We start from the raw sequence: 18600 nt of genomic DNA, 5'->3' as shown, positions 1-18600 counted from the left end.
TTAAATACTCAGCCAATTAATGTGTACTCCTCAGGAGAAATAACAGTTTATGATGGTAATAATCATAGTTAACATTTAAATCAACTTATTTTGTGCCGGGTACTGTGTGAAGTACTTTATATGCATTTAAGTCATTCAAATCTCACCACAATCCGTTGAGGTAATGACTTTTGATGTCCATTTCCCAGATGAAGAAACCATGATACAAGAAGTTCAATGACTTCTTGTCCAAGTCATGTAGCTAAAAATGGGGAAAGCCAGGATTTGACCTTGGGCTATAGGTGCTTGTTAACTTCTGTGAAAACCTGTATTTTGGAAAAACTATAAAATTATTAAGTATAGATATGGAAGAAGGTTAGTAAGATCACTTTGCACCTAAGACAGCTTTCCTTATTTTAAATCACGCAAATACTCGATGCCAGAGCTGAAACTTGCAGCCTGTGTTCCCACTGTTCTTTTGACAGCTTGCCATGATGTTGCTACACAGGACAAGCATCTCAAGTTCAGAAACTGCCACTCACTGTGGGCTTCTAAGTGTTTACAGGGCTTGCCTTTGTGTATTGAAATTCAATATGATTTGATTTTTGTTTTGATTCTTTTTCTGTCTTTTTCTTAATTCAAGGTTGTTGGCATATCTCTCAGTTGTCGAGATAAATCTCAGAGACACTGGAACAGTATCTACTCAACATTAAATAATAATCTTTTTGGTGAAAAGAAGAGTCAAATGGTCTTTGTTGCTTAGTAAAGTTGCCTACAGCTCTCCTTCCTTCCTCTCTCCACCATCCCCACTGCAGTGAGAGGAGGAAATGAACCAAGAAGACAGTTGCCACACTATCACCTCAATGTTTAAAAATCAGGATTTATCATCTTCTCTAAAACCCCCTGCACCTCCTCATGTATTCTCCACTTGGGTGGGTGGCACCATCATGCCCAGGGGCACACAGGCCAGAAATCTGCTAATCATTTTTAAATGTTCCCTTTCACTTGCCTTCTATCTCCAATTAATCACTGAGCTCTATTGACTTTACTCCCCCAAAGATTTCTATATGTATCTCTCAATCTCTCTCCATTCCCACCCTCTTTGATCCATCCTTTATAGTTGGGGTGGTCTTGCTCAAATGCTGTTCTCTAAGTCTCCACTTAATATAATGTAAGGATTGTTATTACCTTTAAGACAAAGTCCAAGCTCCTTGGCACAGCGGACAAAGCTCTTGTGTTCTGGTTCTCATCACCTGACCAGTCTCACTTACTTCCATTTGCTCCAAGTCTCATTATTCTCCAGACACACCAGATCTCTGAAAATACATCATAAAATGTATCGTTCTTCTTTCCCTAGCTAGCTCTTGCATATCTTTCATTGCTTGGTCCACCTACTCTGTGAACTTCTTCCTCTCCCTTTTCCTTCCCACCATCTCCTTGCACCAGGCACCCTTACCCCATAGTCTACATGATTCTCCTCTGAATTCCTTTAGGGCACTGTGTGTCTTTCTATCATGGTAGATATCATAAGGCATTTGAATTGTTGACTTATTTGTCTTCTCTCCAGCTGGGCCGGGAATTACTGAGGATAGAAACTACATGTACATAAACTATTCCTCCTTCAGTAGACTGACTGATAAATAATCTAGGAATACAGAAGCATGGAAAAAGTGGATAGTTTCCATTAAAAATATCTACTTGAATTGGATATGTATAATATATATAGCCTAGAAGCAAAATCTATAGACCACCAACAGAGTGTATTTTTGTCAAATTATCCTCTTTAGAATATGGTTGATTTCCACAGAGTGGAAATGTTCTGTCTCAGAATAGGGATAGGAGAGGGATAAATAGAGGTTTTCACTTCTTTTTTGAGAGTTATATTGCTTCTTGTTCACAAAAACTGATATGATTCACCCTCCAATTCTGCGGAAGCTATTTTTGCTAAGCTCAAATAATTCAATTGGCTTAAATCCTTAATAGTTTAAACGAAGCCATGGATCAACCAAAACTGGTAAATGAGCTAAATATCCTGTTCTTAAGGAACTTCGAGATTGTCAGCATGGCCATTACTCCTGAGAAGGTGCAATAAAACTATAATAATAGGCAGCAATCATAATAATAACAATCAGGATTAATAATCATAACACTATGTACTTATCTCATGCCTTTCATCCATGGATCTGAAAGCTCTTTTTATAATCATTATGATAAACATTCTCATGAACTGAATAGTCACAGTGTCCAGAAAATGGACTGAAACACTGTCAGTGATGACAATAATCCAAGCAGGTTTAAGATAGAATCACACAAAAGGGATACGTGACAAGCTCTAGTTCTACCGAATTCTAACTCTAAACTTTGTTTTCCATTACACCGAATGGCCTGGGGTTGCCAGGGTACTGTAAGTCCATGCGACAAAGGATAGCAGTTCTGTGGAATTCAGCAATTATGTTAGGTGTGATTGCTGAAGAAATCTTGGCTACAACAGTTTCCCATAAAAACAGTCCTGCCAAGAAAGTGAAACTTTGTCAACCTGGAGATAACCTCAACTTTCAATACACCAAATTTGGCCCTCACAAATGATTTTCAGTGTTGGTTTGACTTAAAGGAAAAATTGAATTTTTTTTTTTAAGTTTGCATTTGGGATGAACAGACATGCTTTGATTTTTAAAATAAAGTCTTGTGAATTGTTAAGGGAAGGGTTTCATGTGGTTCGTCAAAGCTTAGCTGAATGGGTGGGTTTGGAATTGTCAAGGAAGGACCAGGAAGGTGTTGAGGCAAATCCATCTCTTGGGATGCTGCTCCTGAATCTAAAACACAACACAAGCAAATCCCAACAAAATCAAAATGAAAATAAACCAAAAATTGAAGAGGAAGGCAAAATGGTGTCATGCAAAAGGCAAGTATTTACTCATCTACACAATCTTTCTTGAGCATCTACCAAAAGCAAGGCATTTTGGAAGTTCTCTATGCATGTGTTTGTGCATGGAAAGTTACAAAAATAACCCCTTTTCCTTTTACTAAATGAATGGGCATCGCCCTCTTTCCCTGTTTTTGGACAGCAGTTTTTGTTGAGGTGAGATGTTTTGGTACAAAATATCAGTGCCTTAATCTGTTTCCTTGAGAGTGTCATTTTGAACTCCTATGACAGTTTGCTCTAATGCAGGGTGTCAAGGGATATGATACATCCTTTGGACCTGCAGGCACAGCAGTGAACAGAATATCATCAAACTAATGGGTAGAATTCATTTGCTGTGTGTGCTTAGGCTTTCATGAAACTTCATCTTAAATCCTCAGTTCCACTTAGAACGAAGAACACATTCACCCATACCCTTCGGTCTGGCCCTTACCCCAATCCCCGTGCATTCTGTAGCGACTGTATCACTCTTGGCTTCTTCATTTACCTGGAAGGGTTATTTTAGCATACGCAGGTATTTTATACTTCCTGCTGCCCTGAACTTTCATAGAACAGAAGACAAAATTGGGACTTGTGGAGACAGGGGTCTTACCCACGGCCACAGGCTAGTTGATGAGAATTTGGACCAGAAATCTGACCTTCAGGTCACCATCTTCTGCTTTTTCTGCTCTACTGAATGAAAATCGCAGACAACTACCCAACCCTCCGTCTGGAAACTAGACTCTTTTCAGCCATAGACTTCAGCAGTAAAGAATAAGATGAACCCATTGAAAAAAAGCAACGCAAGCACAGATCAGTCAAAAAGTCCCCAGAGCCAATCTGTGTTACTATGAGGAATTCTATTTGCCTTGAATTAATCCCTATAGTTGTCCCCAGAGGGGAAAAAATCCAGTTTACCTTCTATTTCCAGACTCATTAGCCAGGAAACTAGTCTTGATAAATATGTAGCAATCAAGATTTTTATTTATTTATTTATTTATTTATTTATTTATTTATAACAGGTCACTTTCTTTTTTTACATTTATTTATTTTTGAAAGACAGAGACAGAGCACAAGTGGGGGAGGGGCAGAGAGAGAAGGAGACACTGAATCTGAAGCAGGCTGCAGGCTCTGAGCTGTCAGCACAGAGCCCGATACGGGGCTTGAACCCACAAACTGTGAGATCATGACCCGAGCTGAAGTCGGACGCTTAACCGACAGAGCCACCCAGGTGCCCAGTAATGAAGATTTTAAGGTCAGACAAGTTTTTACATTTTCTTGTTCTTCAGTATATTAAGTATTTTGTTTTCAGCTCATTCTTCTCCTTTATTGAATAAACTGTTTCAAACACTAGCAATCCTCACTACCCTCCAAATCTAATCTACATTTCTAGCCTATCTCTTTAATCCCACTGGTTACAGATATGTTATTTTATTCCTTTATTTTCCCCCCACTTATATCAACATTTCTTGGCAAGCATCATAGCCATGTAGTTAAAGGATATGCATATGCAGTGAATTTTTTCCAAAAAGTTTCAATTTTCTATTGACTCGGCCATCTGGGCAGTTTGGTTTAGAAAACTTTTTCATTCAGTTGTAACTTTATGAGATTAACAGTCCACTGAAAGAATCCACACACAAACTTATGGAGGAAGGTTTGTGCGTTGGTTTCCAAGAGCTGCTGTAACATTACCACAAACTGGGTGACTTAAAACAACAGAAATTTATTGTCTCACATTTATGGAAGCTGGGAGTCTGCACTCTAGTTTTCAGCCAAAGACTCTAGAAAAGAATCATTGCTTGCCTCTTCCTAACATCTAGTGATCACCGTGGCTTGTAACTATACCACTCCGATCTCTGCCTCTGTCATGACAGACCATCTTCCTTCTGTGTGCCTCTGTGTGTCCAAATCTCTCCCTCCTTTCTCCCATAGAGACACCAGCTATTTGGTTTAGGGCCCAACCTGAGCCAGTTTGCCGCCATCCTAACCAATTACATCCACAAAGACCCTATTTCCAAATAAGGTCACACTCTGAGGTCCAGGGTGGCCATGAAGTGGGTTGGGGTGGAATGGGACACTATTCAACCCAGCCCAGTTTGCTTTTTCCATTCCATTTTACAATTTTCTCTCAAGGCTTTACTGATGCACAGGGTCCAACATGGCCATTCAGACCTTCCCAGCATAGGAACCAGTCAACTTAGGAGATGGAGCAGCCAGAGGTAAGGAGTCACACAACAAGGATTGAGTCCTACCTCCACCTGTTCCTGAGTCACATAACTTCACCGGCCCTCCCATGCCTCGTATTCAAATTGTAGTAACATCTATATCATAACAGCCACAGTGAGGACCAAGTGAGATTATAGAACAGAATGTCTTACATTTAGCAAGTGTTGCTCAGTACCTTTTAACACCCTATGTTCTTTTAAGAATTGATGAGCAGCTGACTGCTGGACGAAGCGGAGATGAGAGCCCTTTTTGGTACCCCGTTCTGCCTGGGAAAGAGGAAGGGCGCACACAGCAGGCCTGGGAAAGTTCACTGATGCTTGTCATTTTTAAAAAAGGTAGCGAGAAAAAGCAACCTGACCTCCTGGTGGATGCTTATTACATCGCTACATCGTATTTACATATGACATATGGTGCCTAACATCAGAGAGCCTCAAAGCTTTTAATGAGTGTTAACTCATTATTACCTGTGGAGAGTGTAGTGAGTAGTCATCTAGTTTACAGCTGAAGGAATTGAGGCACAGGGAGATCAAGTGCCTGATTCAAGGTCAGCTACTTCAAGATGCTACAGGGACCGGCCTTGAGTGCGGTAATGTAGCTGTTACCTTTGTTCCCATCCCATGGGTGCAGTGGTATAGGCAACACGCATCCAGGAACGAGAATAGCGTGCCGTAGAAGAGAAAATAAAAATCAAGAAACTACAATAAACAAGAATGTGATGTATCCATACAGAGGAATATTATTCGACCATAAAAAAGCAATGAAGTGCTGATACGTGCCATGATGTGATGAGCCCTGAAAACGTGCTTTTTAGTGAAAAAAGCTCTGGGTTGTATGATTTCCCTCAAACAAAATGTCCAGAGCAGGTAAGACGATAGAGACAGAAAGCACATTTGTGGTTGCCAGGGCCTGGGGGGTGGCAGGGGAATGGGAACAAATTGATGAATGGGTTTGGAGTTTCCTTTTGGAGCGACTAAAATATTTTGGAACTAGATAGAAATGACGGTTGCACAACACTGTGAATGTAGTAAATGCCACTGAAATATACACTTTGAAATGGTTAAATGTGATGTGAATTTTATCCCAATAAAATAATAAGGAAAAATAATCTGAGCATCTGCAAATAAATGCTAGTTACACCACCTGGGTCCGGAGGACAGACTTCTGAAAAGCAGATTACCTGAACCTGTAGGGGCCACATCTTCCACTTAGCTCACTGTAATTGTGTCTCCTTGGGCTAATTTCTGAGTCTGTATTCTCAATCGTGCGATGAGATCTTATACCAAATTAGTGGTTTCAAACTGCTATTTTAAATGCTACCTAACTTTTTAAAAGCAAAATCTTATGTGAAAAAACAAACAAAAAAACCCAAAATCCTATGTAGAACTTTAATGTATAAAATAGACAAAGACAGGAGCGCCTGGGTGGCTCAGTCGGTTAAGCATTCGACTTCAGCTCAGGTCATGATCTCACAGTTCGTGGGTTCAAGCCCTGCGTTGGGTTCTGTGCTGACAGCTCAGAGCCTGGAGCCTGTTTCAGATTCTGGGTCTCCCTTTCTCTCCGTCCCTCCCCCACTCACACTCTCTCTCTCTTTCTCAAAGTAAATAAGCATTAAAAAATTAAAAATAAAATAAAATAAAGTAAAATAGATGAAGACAAGCTAGTGAAGGGTCTGTCCAATACACTTCCTTTTACCATCCGTGGTGGCCTGAAAGGAACCCTTTTCACTGTGGTGTTCTTGGATAAAGTTGAAAATTCCCAGAGTAGGTGATTTCTACACTCATGATCTTGTGGCCCCAATGGAATACCCTCCCTCTGCTTCGAAGCAGAATAGTAAGATGAGATATGAGTATCAGTATCATGAATGTTGTTATCAGTATCATGTATGATAAATATGCAGCCTGATGAAGATTTAGGAAGGAAAAGTATAAAATTGAGAGTGACAGATGCAGCCAGACATGGGCTGACCGGGGACTCATGGCGACTTTGGGGTTCCAGGGGGCCACGAAGAGGCCCCACTGCCACCACCTCACCCAAAGTCTAAGACAGCCCGTGGGACCTGATCCAGGGGACCAAGAACAAGCCACTGCCACTTGCTCAGGGTTCAAGATTCCCCTGGGCCACCAGTGGGGAGAGCCAAGGCTTTTAGTGTCAAGCGCTGATCGAGGAGGTTATGACTGGTACGGAGAAATTTTACATGAGGATGAAAATCACAGAACAAGACAAGAAGTCAGAGGACATTGACTTGGTCACAATGATTTCTCCAATTTCTTATCACAGGTGGCATGTGTAAGGGTTCATTCCGGAGTCGGCATCCTCCACAAAGACATCAAAACATCTACATATGAAGCCCACAGATAGACTTTTACAACCTGTGAGATTATATAAAAACTCATCATCCTCATTAGAATTTCACTAGCCCATCCACTTGCCAACATCCCTGCCTGAGTTGTACCAGAGACATATTCTTTCTCACCACTGCTCAAAGACTTAAGATCTGCCAGGAAGACAGGAGGAGATTGGGAGGGAAGAGAAAAGGCTGGAAGTTTTAGTGGTTCCCAAAGTGTGGTCCTGGGATGGGCGTCACCTGGGAACTTGTTAAAAAATACAAATTCTTAGCCCCATTGCAGACCTACTGAATCAGAAACTCTGAGGGTGGGCTCAGTATTATGTGTTTTATCAAGCCTTCCAGTGACTTTACTATACAAGATAGTTTGAGAACCCCTTTGAGTATACTATTCCAATGAATTCGCGAATTTTAGATGAGAAAACCGAGGCCCAAAGTAAATGAATGGCAGTCCCATGATCACCTATGTGTGAGCTAGAAAAGAAGATGAAAATTTGCAAGTGTTACCAATTATGTTTAAAAAAGAAGGCTTGGGGCCCCTGGGTGATTCAGTCGGTTAAGAGACTGACTTCGCAGGTCATGATCTCACGGTTTGTGAGTTCAAGCCCTGCGTCAGACTCTGTGCTGACAGCTGGGAGCCTGGAGCCTGCTTCAGATTCTGTGTCTTCCTCCCTCTCTGCCCCTCCCACACTCGCACTCCACCTCTCTCTCAAAAAGTAACTTAAAAATAAATACATAAATAAATAAATAAATAAATAAATAAATAAAATAAAAAAGAAGCCACATTTTCTTTCTTCCCAGATTAGGAGAGAATTGATGTTTACAGTTCGAAATCTCCTTTTTGATTCATCAAATGTGAACTTAATATGCAAGATTCTGTGCTCACTGTTGTGTCCTCAGTGCCTGTGACAGGTCTGGCAAATAATAGACACTCAATAAATATATATTTTTAATGTTCATTTTTGAGAGAGAGAGAGAGAGACAGAGTACGAATATGGGAGAGGCAGAGAGCAGGGGGGGGGCGGGGAGACAGAGAATCCGAAGCAAGCTCTGGGCTCCAAGCTGTCAGCACAAAGCCTGACTTGGGGCTCAAACCCATGAACCTTGAGATCATGACCTGAGCTGAGGTAGGACGTTCAACTGACTGAACCACCCAGGCGCCCCACAATAAATATTAGTTATAATGTGAATCAGCTTACACAAAGGTGGTGGGTAAGTACTTTTTCCATTTCCTTGTATGATGGCTGGGCTTCTGCCCAACTTGTAGAAACCTGCCCCAGGTACAGAGAGCCCCCAAACACCATATTCTTTCCCAGGGGATCGTTTTGACAAATAGCTCAGTTTCTTCCTATCTCCACCCAAATGCTTCCAAAAGTGGACTGAAAAGGAAAAAACCGACAGGCTAAGAGAAGTCTCTGAAATGCTACCCATGTAAAATTCCCCCACACTCATCCAGACAACTTTCTGAACATCTGGCCAACTTTCATTAAACAGCTAAAATTTTGTTTGTTTTTCCTTTACCAGGAAACAAATTGAAAATGCAGACTTAGGGGCGCCTGGGTGGCTCAGTTGGTTAAGCATCTGACTCTGGATTTTGGCTCAGGTCATGATCTCACAGTTTGTGGGTTTGAGCCCCATATTGGGCTCTGTGCTGACAGTGCAGAGCCTGCTTGGGACTCTCTCTCTCTCTCTCTCTCTCTCTCTCTCTCTCTCTGCCCCAACCCCACTCACACTTTCTCTCTCTCTCTCTCTCTCAAAATAAATGAATAAACTTAAAAAAAAACAGTAAAAGAAAATTGAGACTTAGCTTCTGTGGAAGCTTTTCTTTTTAGAAATGAGAGGAAAGGTTGAAGCTTAGGTAAAGAGATCCCAGGCTGAGAGCAAATAAAAAACAAAACGAAATTTTCCAAAGAGAACCGAAAACTTGAAAGCACCTGTATGGAAAGAATGACATCAAAATTCAACAATTATAAACAATTGTATCCAGTGAATCCCTTTTCTCTATAGCCAATTCTTGACTTCTGGTGATGTTTTAATTCAGAATTATTTCTTATTTTTCCCTGAATTATTTGTCCTATAATAAGAATATTATTTTAAATAGTTTTTAGTGTTCAGCTTTTTCTTAAAATTATTTTTTTCTATAAAAAGCGATGCCTGTACTACGAGAAATTAGGGGCATGTTTTATGGGTTCAATGATATTTACATCTGATGGTTAAAGGCCTTGGCATCACCACGTACCCAAGGCTCATATTACTATTAAAAGCCTTTATTGATGAGCAACAACCACCAAACTATATAATACAAAATCTTACAAGTATACCCAATAAAAAATACTGTACAATTAAGCCATTTGCCTAAGAGCCACATGAACTTTGTGATCAAATAATTTGTTTCAAACTCTTTGTATGGTACACCTCATTTACTGACTAACTCTGGACCACATAAAACATTTTATACCATTTTAGGGGGGGTCTTTTCTTCATACTGTATCTTGCACCCAAATTGGGAATAAGGTATCTGGGAATAAGCTATCTGGGAATAGCAACCATGCAGATCTGATCTGATGTGTTTTTTTTTTTTTTTTTTTAATGGGAAGTGAATGGTTTCTGGACCCTGAGCTGGAAATTGCCACTGTAGTTCTCACGCTCAGAAGGAGGGAGTGGGTCTAGGAAACCAGCTTTGCTGAATGGTACGTTTTCTCAGGGGGTCAATTTTTTCTACAAAGGAATCCTATCCTTATTGACAGCAGGAATTCTCCCAGTATTAAAGGGACAAAGATGTTTCTAATATGCCAATGGAAGCAAGCAGTCCATGTTTTGCTTTAAAAATTATCAGCCATCAGCCATCAGCAGTGCAGCAAAGTCTCCAGCCAGGCTGCCTAGATGCCAGCTGACCGATTCTCATTACCCCTGGCATTTAGGGATCAAGGGCTACCACTATTTGCAAAGCTGCATTAATGAAATTACTTCCTCTGTGCTTTCACAGTAAAATACTAAAGTAGGCTAAAGACAACACCAAAAAAAATGGGGCTAATAAACATCCCTGTAATCAACTCAATTCTTCTCTGATCTAGATATTTTCCTAGCACTTTTCTGAGCCTTGGGCAAAACTCTCTTAGCCATTTTTGAATGCTCTGGTCTTGGGGAAACATGAAATCCTGTAGACTATAAAAAATGTGAATGGAGTTGCAGTGGAGTTGCAAATGTACTTATATTAGCTAGATGTGCAAAGAAGAACAATCACTTCTTTTTTCCACCTGCGAGACTGGTCTGCTCTTCATTGTTGGCAATACAAGTAAACTGAGCCTGACCCACTAACTTGAGCATATGTTTAAGGGAACTTGGTCTCTTTGGATAAATGCTCACTTTTTCAGATTTCCTATGCTTCCCTCTGCTCCCATCCAAGATGGCAGCTCAGTGTGTACATCAAGGTGACAGGAAAAGTGGGGACTTGGGTCTGTCAGTGCTAGTCCTTTCCTGACCTTGTGTCCATTGTTGGCATTGAGGGCTCAAATGGCTCCAGCTGAGCCCAGCCCTCCTTTCTTGTTAAGGAGCCCATCTCAGCCCTCTGCGTGCTGTGGCAGCCCTAAGATATGGCTGTGGCTACCATTGGTCTCTGTTGTGGGTGGTCCACCTGGGAGACCTCAAGGTCAGGGACCTATCACCCCAGTGCAGTAGGTGTCTAGCAGGCTTACAGGTAGTTAACAGCCATGTGCATCCCTCCACAGGGAGGGATGCCTGAAGAATTTGGGGTGCCTTCTCTGCCCCCACACAAAGTTAACTGAGAGATACCCTGGGGAGCAAACCCAGGCCCTCCTCTGCCCCCCCCCCCGGGGGAAATTGGGGCAAGGCCCCTTCCTACCTGCACTTTCTCTACCTAATCAACATTCCCCTGCCCCTTGGGAAGAAGAATGTCATCCTCCTTCCCTTTGCAATACCTGCCCCTTGACCTATTTTGAGGTAGTGACGGTGAAACCTGACTTACCAGGACAGAATAGGCCTGGGATGAATATTTTTGAAATGGGAGCCTGATGAAATATGAATTTCCCACACTAAGGATCCTAAATACCTCTGAAAGTATACCATACTTCCTTTCCATTCCCACTGCTTCCAAACTTACATTCTTCCTAACCATCCTGTAGGTCAGTGGTTTCTAACTGATTATCAGCATCAATAAGGAGCTTATAAAAATATACGTTTCCAAGCTTACCCCTTCTAAATGAAATATCAAACACACACACACACACACACACACACACACACACCTCTAAAAACAAAACCCCCCAACACAACAAAAAGCAAGGTTCAGAATAGTGACTATAATTTGAAAAAAAAGTTTATTTATTTATTTTGAGAGAGAGAGAAAGAGAGCATGTGCAGAGGAGGGCAGAGAGAGAGGGAGAGAGAATCCCAAGCAGGCTCCATTCTCAGTGCAGAGCCCAATACGGGGCTTGATCTCACTACTGCAAGATCACAACCTGAGCCGGTATTAAGAGTCAGACGCTTAACTGACTGAGCTACCCAGGTGCCCCAGTGACTATAGTCTTCTGCCCTTGGGCTAAGAAAGGGAAGAAAAGAATTTATATTCATATTTGCTTGCATTTGATAAAAGACTGGAAAGGAAACAGAAATAAGTGGAAGCACCCTTTTTATGTTAGTGAGGGTGTGAAGGAAAACGGGGAGAGTTGATCTTTTCAAATGCTTTTGAGTTTAATGTTTAATGTTTAACTTTTCAAAAATAAGTAAAATAAATGGTGTTTGCTTTTTTGTTTTGTGTTTTTTCAGTCCTTCTGATGATGAGCCAGGTCTGGAAGGCCTGAGGGCAATCTGAGAGACTTTTCTAAATTTACATCTGAACATACCAGCCTGCTAAAGCCCTCCCACCACGTCCAGTCATCTTGGGGATACGACCTCGTGAGCGTGAAAGGAGGCCATGTTTGATCCAAGCCCACTTGGCATTTCAGCCACTCCGGTATTTGTTTGCACTCTCCTCCTTCCTGGATGCTTCCTGCCCCTGCCTACAACTTCACACTCTTTTTTCCAGAAAAATGCAGTTTGGTACCACCTTTCTACTGTCTGCCTTCCCCAGAATTCACCAGAATAAATAAGATTCTCCTCCTATGTCACACTACACACCAATTTTTCGTAGTCTTCTTTCTCCCCTCCCTCTTCCAGTTCAGGGACAAGGGCATTCTCTGTGCTGTGGTGTTTGTTGAATGAGTGAATACATGATTTTCAGTGTTAGTGGAACGATTTTTTTTTAACTAGTAAAGCATACATAGAAGAAAACTCATTATGTCCCTTAAATTTGTGATTTTTAAAAAGATACCGTGTGTGTGTGTGTGTTTTAGTAAGCAAACAGCAAAATTATGGTCAGGATAATGGGCTGTAAGTGTTAAGGAGTGACTGCTAAGTCTGTTAATAGGTAGATAAGAATCATTCATAATTGGCATGTTCTTTGTAGCCAACAATGCCACTAACTGGTTTCTCAGGCCCTAGACAACGTTAGGCCTCACTCTTAAGTAAAGAAAGTGTTTCCTTTGTTTACACAATGAAATTGTTTAAGGAACTCTGTTTTCATGGGCAGAACAATGGTGTTTTTACATCTCTTCACACTCAAATTATCACAAATTAGGAATGAATCTAAACAAGGTCATATAGTGTTTATAAACATGATATGAATTCATGATGAGATGTTACCTTGTGATCTACAAGATAGGAAAATACGTTATTACTTCCTATGTGGAAGAAAACTTGGTAACATTTTGTCACTTCATCTTTTCCTGTCTTGCCTTTCCGACAAATTAAAAACACACGGTTCTGCAATGATTGAGGAACATTGACTCTTAGAGAATTTTTTTGTTTTGTGTTTTTAAAAAGAAACTTGTACTCATGTAAATATGAATGTGTCATCTAACTTTTAGATAAGATCATCGTGTTAACAACTCAGGTAGATTTTGAAACAGATTTATCTAGCTAATACCCTGCTTCATGAAGAAGAAATTAACAGTTACTTTTGAACCAGGAAAAATGCTAAGTCTTATGGGAGATCAAAAAACAAATAAATCTGGAACAAGATAAATTAATGGTGCCTTAATTGTTCAAAGAATATCCATTATTTCAATCCAGTAATTACCTATAAGAATTGTGCCCCTTTCTGAAGTTGAACACCAGTCTGCTAATTCTCAAATATTGGGTCATCAGTATAGATCGACAAAGTAGTTAAAAAAAAAAAAGATATCAAGAATTGATTTAACTTGCTGCCATGTATTAAATATGGTTCTAATGAAAGAACTAATTTTTTTCACAAGTTATGAACCCTTTGAAATTGCAATCCCGAAAATTATATGTGGGAGACATTTCTTCCTTTCCTAATTAAGTAGGTAACATTGTCTTCACTCTTCAGCTGGTTTCTTAGAAACTGAAGTCAGCCTTCCATATAAATATAACTTCATTTTATGAGAAGTGAGCTCTACCACACCACATGCCTGAGCTTCAGATGTACATGGCATGGTCATGAAGGTCTGTCAACCCAATTGAAATGTGCAACCAGCCTTTCCAAATGGCTTAATACTTAACTATTAACTATTAAGACCAACAACTGCTCGGAATAAAAGTCCTTGGCATGGTAACCATTTTCACAAAACTAATTCATTCAAATAGGCATGTCCTAATGGACCAATAAAACTTGCCTTGTCGTGTCTGAATGCAGCGTCACTGCCATTTAGAGTTGGCTATAATTGGTAATCACTGCTCAGTGAAAGTGGGAGATGGGGAGGCTTTGTATAATAATACTCTAGACTGGGCTCCTACGGGGCCTTTCATCTGAAAATCTCAAAGCACTTGACAAACACTAATTAATACTCATGACACCCCAGTGAGAGAGGTAAGGATTATTATCTCCATTTTACAGATGAGGAAACGGTGGGGTTAAGTTGGGTAACCTGGTGAGTCAGGGGCAGAATGAAGAGCTCCTAATTCCTAGTCTTGTGCTCATACAAGCATTACAAGGGCCCACCATTGGAAAGATAAAAGGAATTGCACCTCATTTTCAAATACCCCAAGGTGAAGGCATCAATTATAAATGGGATCACAATTAAGTCATTTGATTTTAACAACACTAATACCATCTTGTAATCTTCAAACTTTATTTTAAAATATGAAAATGTTATTAAAAGTGCTTTCTTAGACTCTGAAGTATAAGACTATTTTATCGCGGAAGAAGCAATTGTAGGAATTTAGGTTGAGTAATTTGAAAAAGGGCCCGAAAGTGTTTTATTTTTCAGGATGGTGGCTCGGATTCTTTCAGCAACTCTAAACTCCCTGAGGCTGGAGATCCATCACTTAAGGTTTTGTATCCAAATGTGGAGCACTGTTGGGCACATCGCTCAAGAAATGTTCGTTACACCGATGAAATTCACTAAGTGCCAAGGGGCTAGGAGACTTGTGAAATGAACAGGACAGAATCTCATCCTCAGAGGGGCTAGGGATTTAATGAGGGACACAGAATACAAGACAGTAATTAAGAAATGAGGGGCAAGAAGATGGAATGCGCCAAGTGTTCAGTGTAAAAACACCAAGGTTCTAAGGTTCAAATTGGAACACAGATTTTGATGAATTCCCAGATAATAAGACTGCTGTTTCTTATACACCATTATAGCATTAATTCAAACAGTGATGGCAGCTTTCTTCACCTAAAGCCAACTGGCTTCCAAACAGCCCACTGGGTTTTCAAACTCATTATTTAGAATGCTGAGTATTGTAATAAATACTGTTTGGTCCAAGAGAAGACTTGCAAGTAGCTTTAAGGTGGACCTTCTTGTGGTTTCTCCAAAATCTCTCTACCTCAGGGCCTTTGCAGATGATATTAAGTCTACCCAGAGGACCCTTCCTACCATCCATCCCCAACTAGTTCCTCACCCAACTAATTCCCACTTATGCTTTAGATTTCTGCTCGAACATAAATTTCTGACTCTATAGGCTTGGTTAGCTCTGTGGTTATACCTTCTGAAAACTCTGCACTTTTCCTTCACAATAGCTATCACAGCTTGCAATTAAATATGGTTTTTCCTTTAATTAATGTGTTCCCATCTCTCTTCTAGCCTCTCTTTGGCTCTAATTTCCAAAAAGAGTCCGTGTCTGCTTTGACCACCATTATATTCCTAGCACATAGGAGGTCCTCACAAATGTTAGTTGAATAAATAAACAAACACATATCGTGAATTACTGAGTAACAGTGAACTAGGAGCATCTGGGGAGAGCTCATATTAAGAGAGGAAAAGCAGCCCCTGCCAATGAGAGCAAGCCTGGAACTATCAGTTAGGCCCCAGCGTTGCTACGAGCTGCTCTGGCACTCACAACGAGGCTGGGGTGTTCTCCCATTGAACGTAAACAATTTCACAGGAGACATGTCATTCAAAGCCACCTAGTGATCATGATAGATCAAGACAAAGACAAGACTGTCACTCCACAATCATGTCTGGACTCAAACAAAAACAAGAATAGAATAATGCTTTTGGCCAAACTTGGTGTCATACCTAAATTATTTGCCTATTGTTTTAATCCCCTTAAATGATCTGTATTTCCTGTTGTCCTATAGATCCCCCCAAAAAACCCTTTGCCAGACCATCTTGGAAGCATCCTTGCTCCTCTGTCCAGTTCTGGTCTAACATCTCAGTTCTTCCACTCACAAATTCAAGTTCTGTTTCCTGACCCACCACCCTTCTTTCTCTCTTCATCTGAATATTGCATCTGAAGCCCAGCTTGTTTGAAATCAAACTCATCATCGTCTGTCCTTTCCCACTGCCAAACTAATTCTTCACATCTTACCTCCTTAAATTCAGGTCTCTATTGCTGGTTTACTCCCCATTTACCCCTAGCTTTAAAGCAGTGCTCAAACCCCTTTGATTTTTCTTTCCATTCCCTCCTTTCTATTCCCTTGGACCATTCCCAACATTCACGTTCACATTCATGGGGGCACTTGTATAAACCATCGCAGTGGCCTGGGTCCTCTCTCTGCTTGTCTCTTCTCTCCATTCTGTCAGCTGGATCAAATTAATCGCCATCAAATCTTATTTGATGATTGTGTCATACCCCTGCTAATTTTTTTAAAATTTTTTTTAACGTTTATTTATTTTTGAGACAGAGAGAGACAGAGCATGAACGGGGGAGGAGCAGAGAGAGAGGGAGACACAGAATCGGAAACAGGCTCCAGGCTCTGAGCCATCAGCCCAGAGCCTGATGCGGGGCTCGAACTCACGGACCGCGAGATCGTGACCTGGCTGAAGTCGGAGGCTCAACCGACTGAGCCACCCAGGCGCCCCTAATTTTTTTTTAATACAAAGAGACACGTACCAAATATAGTTCAGACTTTTTGTTTGGAGTTGGGGGTTGGGGAGGAATAAGGGTCCTGACTAGAAGGAGGAAGCTGCCTCCCCACCCCCACTCCCTCTAGGAAATGAAGGAAAAGATGCTCTTTAGAGAAAGAACCAGGATTCAAATGCAAATTTTTCTGATTCTAAATCTTCTCTGCCTAACCACAAGGCTATGGTACCTCCTTGCTAAGTTTCTTCAACTATGTTCATCTATTTCATTTATAAAATTGGACACCACCCCCCCTCCTGCCACCATGCTGGAAGGTCTGCATAATGATTATGCTTACAAAGAGCCCATGTTACACAAGGACCACTTCTTGATGTCCTCGTCTTTCTTCCCCACCCCCTCCTTTGCTGACAATGCAAAAATCTGACAAGAAAAGGAAAGATATGAGCTCACAAACAGTGAAATACAGCCACACTGGGTCAAGGCTGCAAGTCAACAATGGCAATAGTCATGGGCACCAATGAAGTTCAGGAGTTGTGTGTCAAATGAATGTGCTTCTAAGCTCATCTCCTCTTAACAAACCTTCTAGAATGGTTGCCATGGTGCCCCTGCTATTGTGGCAAAACAGCATCTTAGCCTGGCTAAGGGAACCATCTGTCAAATATGTTCTGAAGCCAACATCCTGTACATGCCCCATAGGTAGGGAGTGAAGGAAGAGTGGAAGCTACAGTTCTTAAGTTAATGTAGGAATGGCTTCTAAAAATCTTTGGGAAGAGTTAGAGAGAATGGAGTTTTCTGTTAACATTTAATTTTTTAAAACCGTGATTTTTATCAGACCTATTTGAGTTTCTGTTTTTTTCATATAATTTTCTAAAGCAATATAATGTTTAAGAAAGAAAAAATGTTCCATGGAAGCTCAAGAAAAGAGGTCCCGTAGGCACACCTGGGTGGCTCAGTCAATTAAGCATCCGACTCTTGATTTCGGCTCATGTTGTGATCTCGTGGTTGTGAGACTGAGCCCCGCATCAGGCTCACCGCTGAGCACGGAGCCTGCTTGGGGTCCTCTCTCCCTCTCTCTTGCAAAATAAATAAATAAATAAACTTCAAAAAATAAAAAGTAAAATAAAGCTCAGCCGGAAAGCCCTTATTTGATCCCTGAGAATGTTTCCAGGAGGTGTTAATTCCCTCCACACCTAAGCAAATGGAGTGCACCAAGCCTAATGGAGGGCTTCTTTGCTGAGGGCGGATCTTGTATCTGGGTCATCCATCTGTGGGCCCTTTTTGAGAGACTTCCACCAAATTATTGGGTGGACATGAGGCCCAAGTGTGGGCTTGAGGAGCAGCCAAGGAAGCTCCCTTCAAATCCTACACTCCTGATGTCCATCTTAACATCCTCAGGAAATGGAGGCGCTCAGGTAGCACTCACGTTCCACAGCAGTGTAGAAGACAGATAGTCAACCCATAAACCACAAACACATGATTGTTCTGATCATTGTACGTTGAATGTCGGCTAGGGTCATCTTGGAAAGCATATCTGAGCAGGTGACACTCATCAGAGAGACCTACAGCGGCTCTGGTCTGCTCTTGGAAAGACTCCACTCCAGTTGGGCAGAGCCGCACCTGCAGAGGGGCAAGATGCGTTGGGGGAGACAGAGGGGAGGCTACGGCAAGAATACGGGTCTGAACCAGAGCGGAAGCAGTGGAGGCAAATTAATAGGGGAGAAGGTGATCTGAGATGAATTTGATATATGCCAGAGAAAGGCTGAAATGAGGGGGAGAACATTCATTCAAGGTGGAGGGGCAGATCTTGAGGAAGAGACAGAAGGCAAGA

General features: G+C 41.2%; 1 long non-coding RNA gene across 1 annotated transcript; it reads right to left on the bottom strand.

Moving 5' to 3' along the window:
• Positions 1-14696: 14696 nt before the first annotated feature.
• Positions 14697-17615, bottom strand: LOC113600811 (uncharacterized). Its single transcript, XR_003421904.2, has 2 exons — positions 17243-17615; positions 14697-14931 (listed from the first exon to the last, which is right to left on the bottom strand). It is a non-coding gene; the product is annotated as an uncharacterized LOC113600811 (long non-coding RNA).
• Between the last annotated feature and the right edge of the window lie 985 nt (positions 17616-18600).

Source organism: Acinonyx jubatus, chromosome A1 (genome assembly GCF_027475565.1).
Source record: "Acinonyx jubatus isolate Ajub_Pintada_27869175 chromosome A1, VMU_Ajub_asm_v1.0, whole genome shotgun sequence".
NCBI classification, from domain to species: domain Eukaryota; kingdom Metazoa; phylum Chordata; class Mammalia; order Carnivora; family Felidae; genus Acinonyx; species Acinonyx jubatus.
The sequence above is the reverse complement of the archived record's forward strand: the minus strand, read 5'-3'. Positions and strand labels throughout refer to the sequence as shown.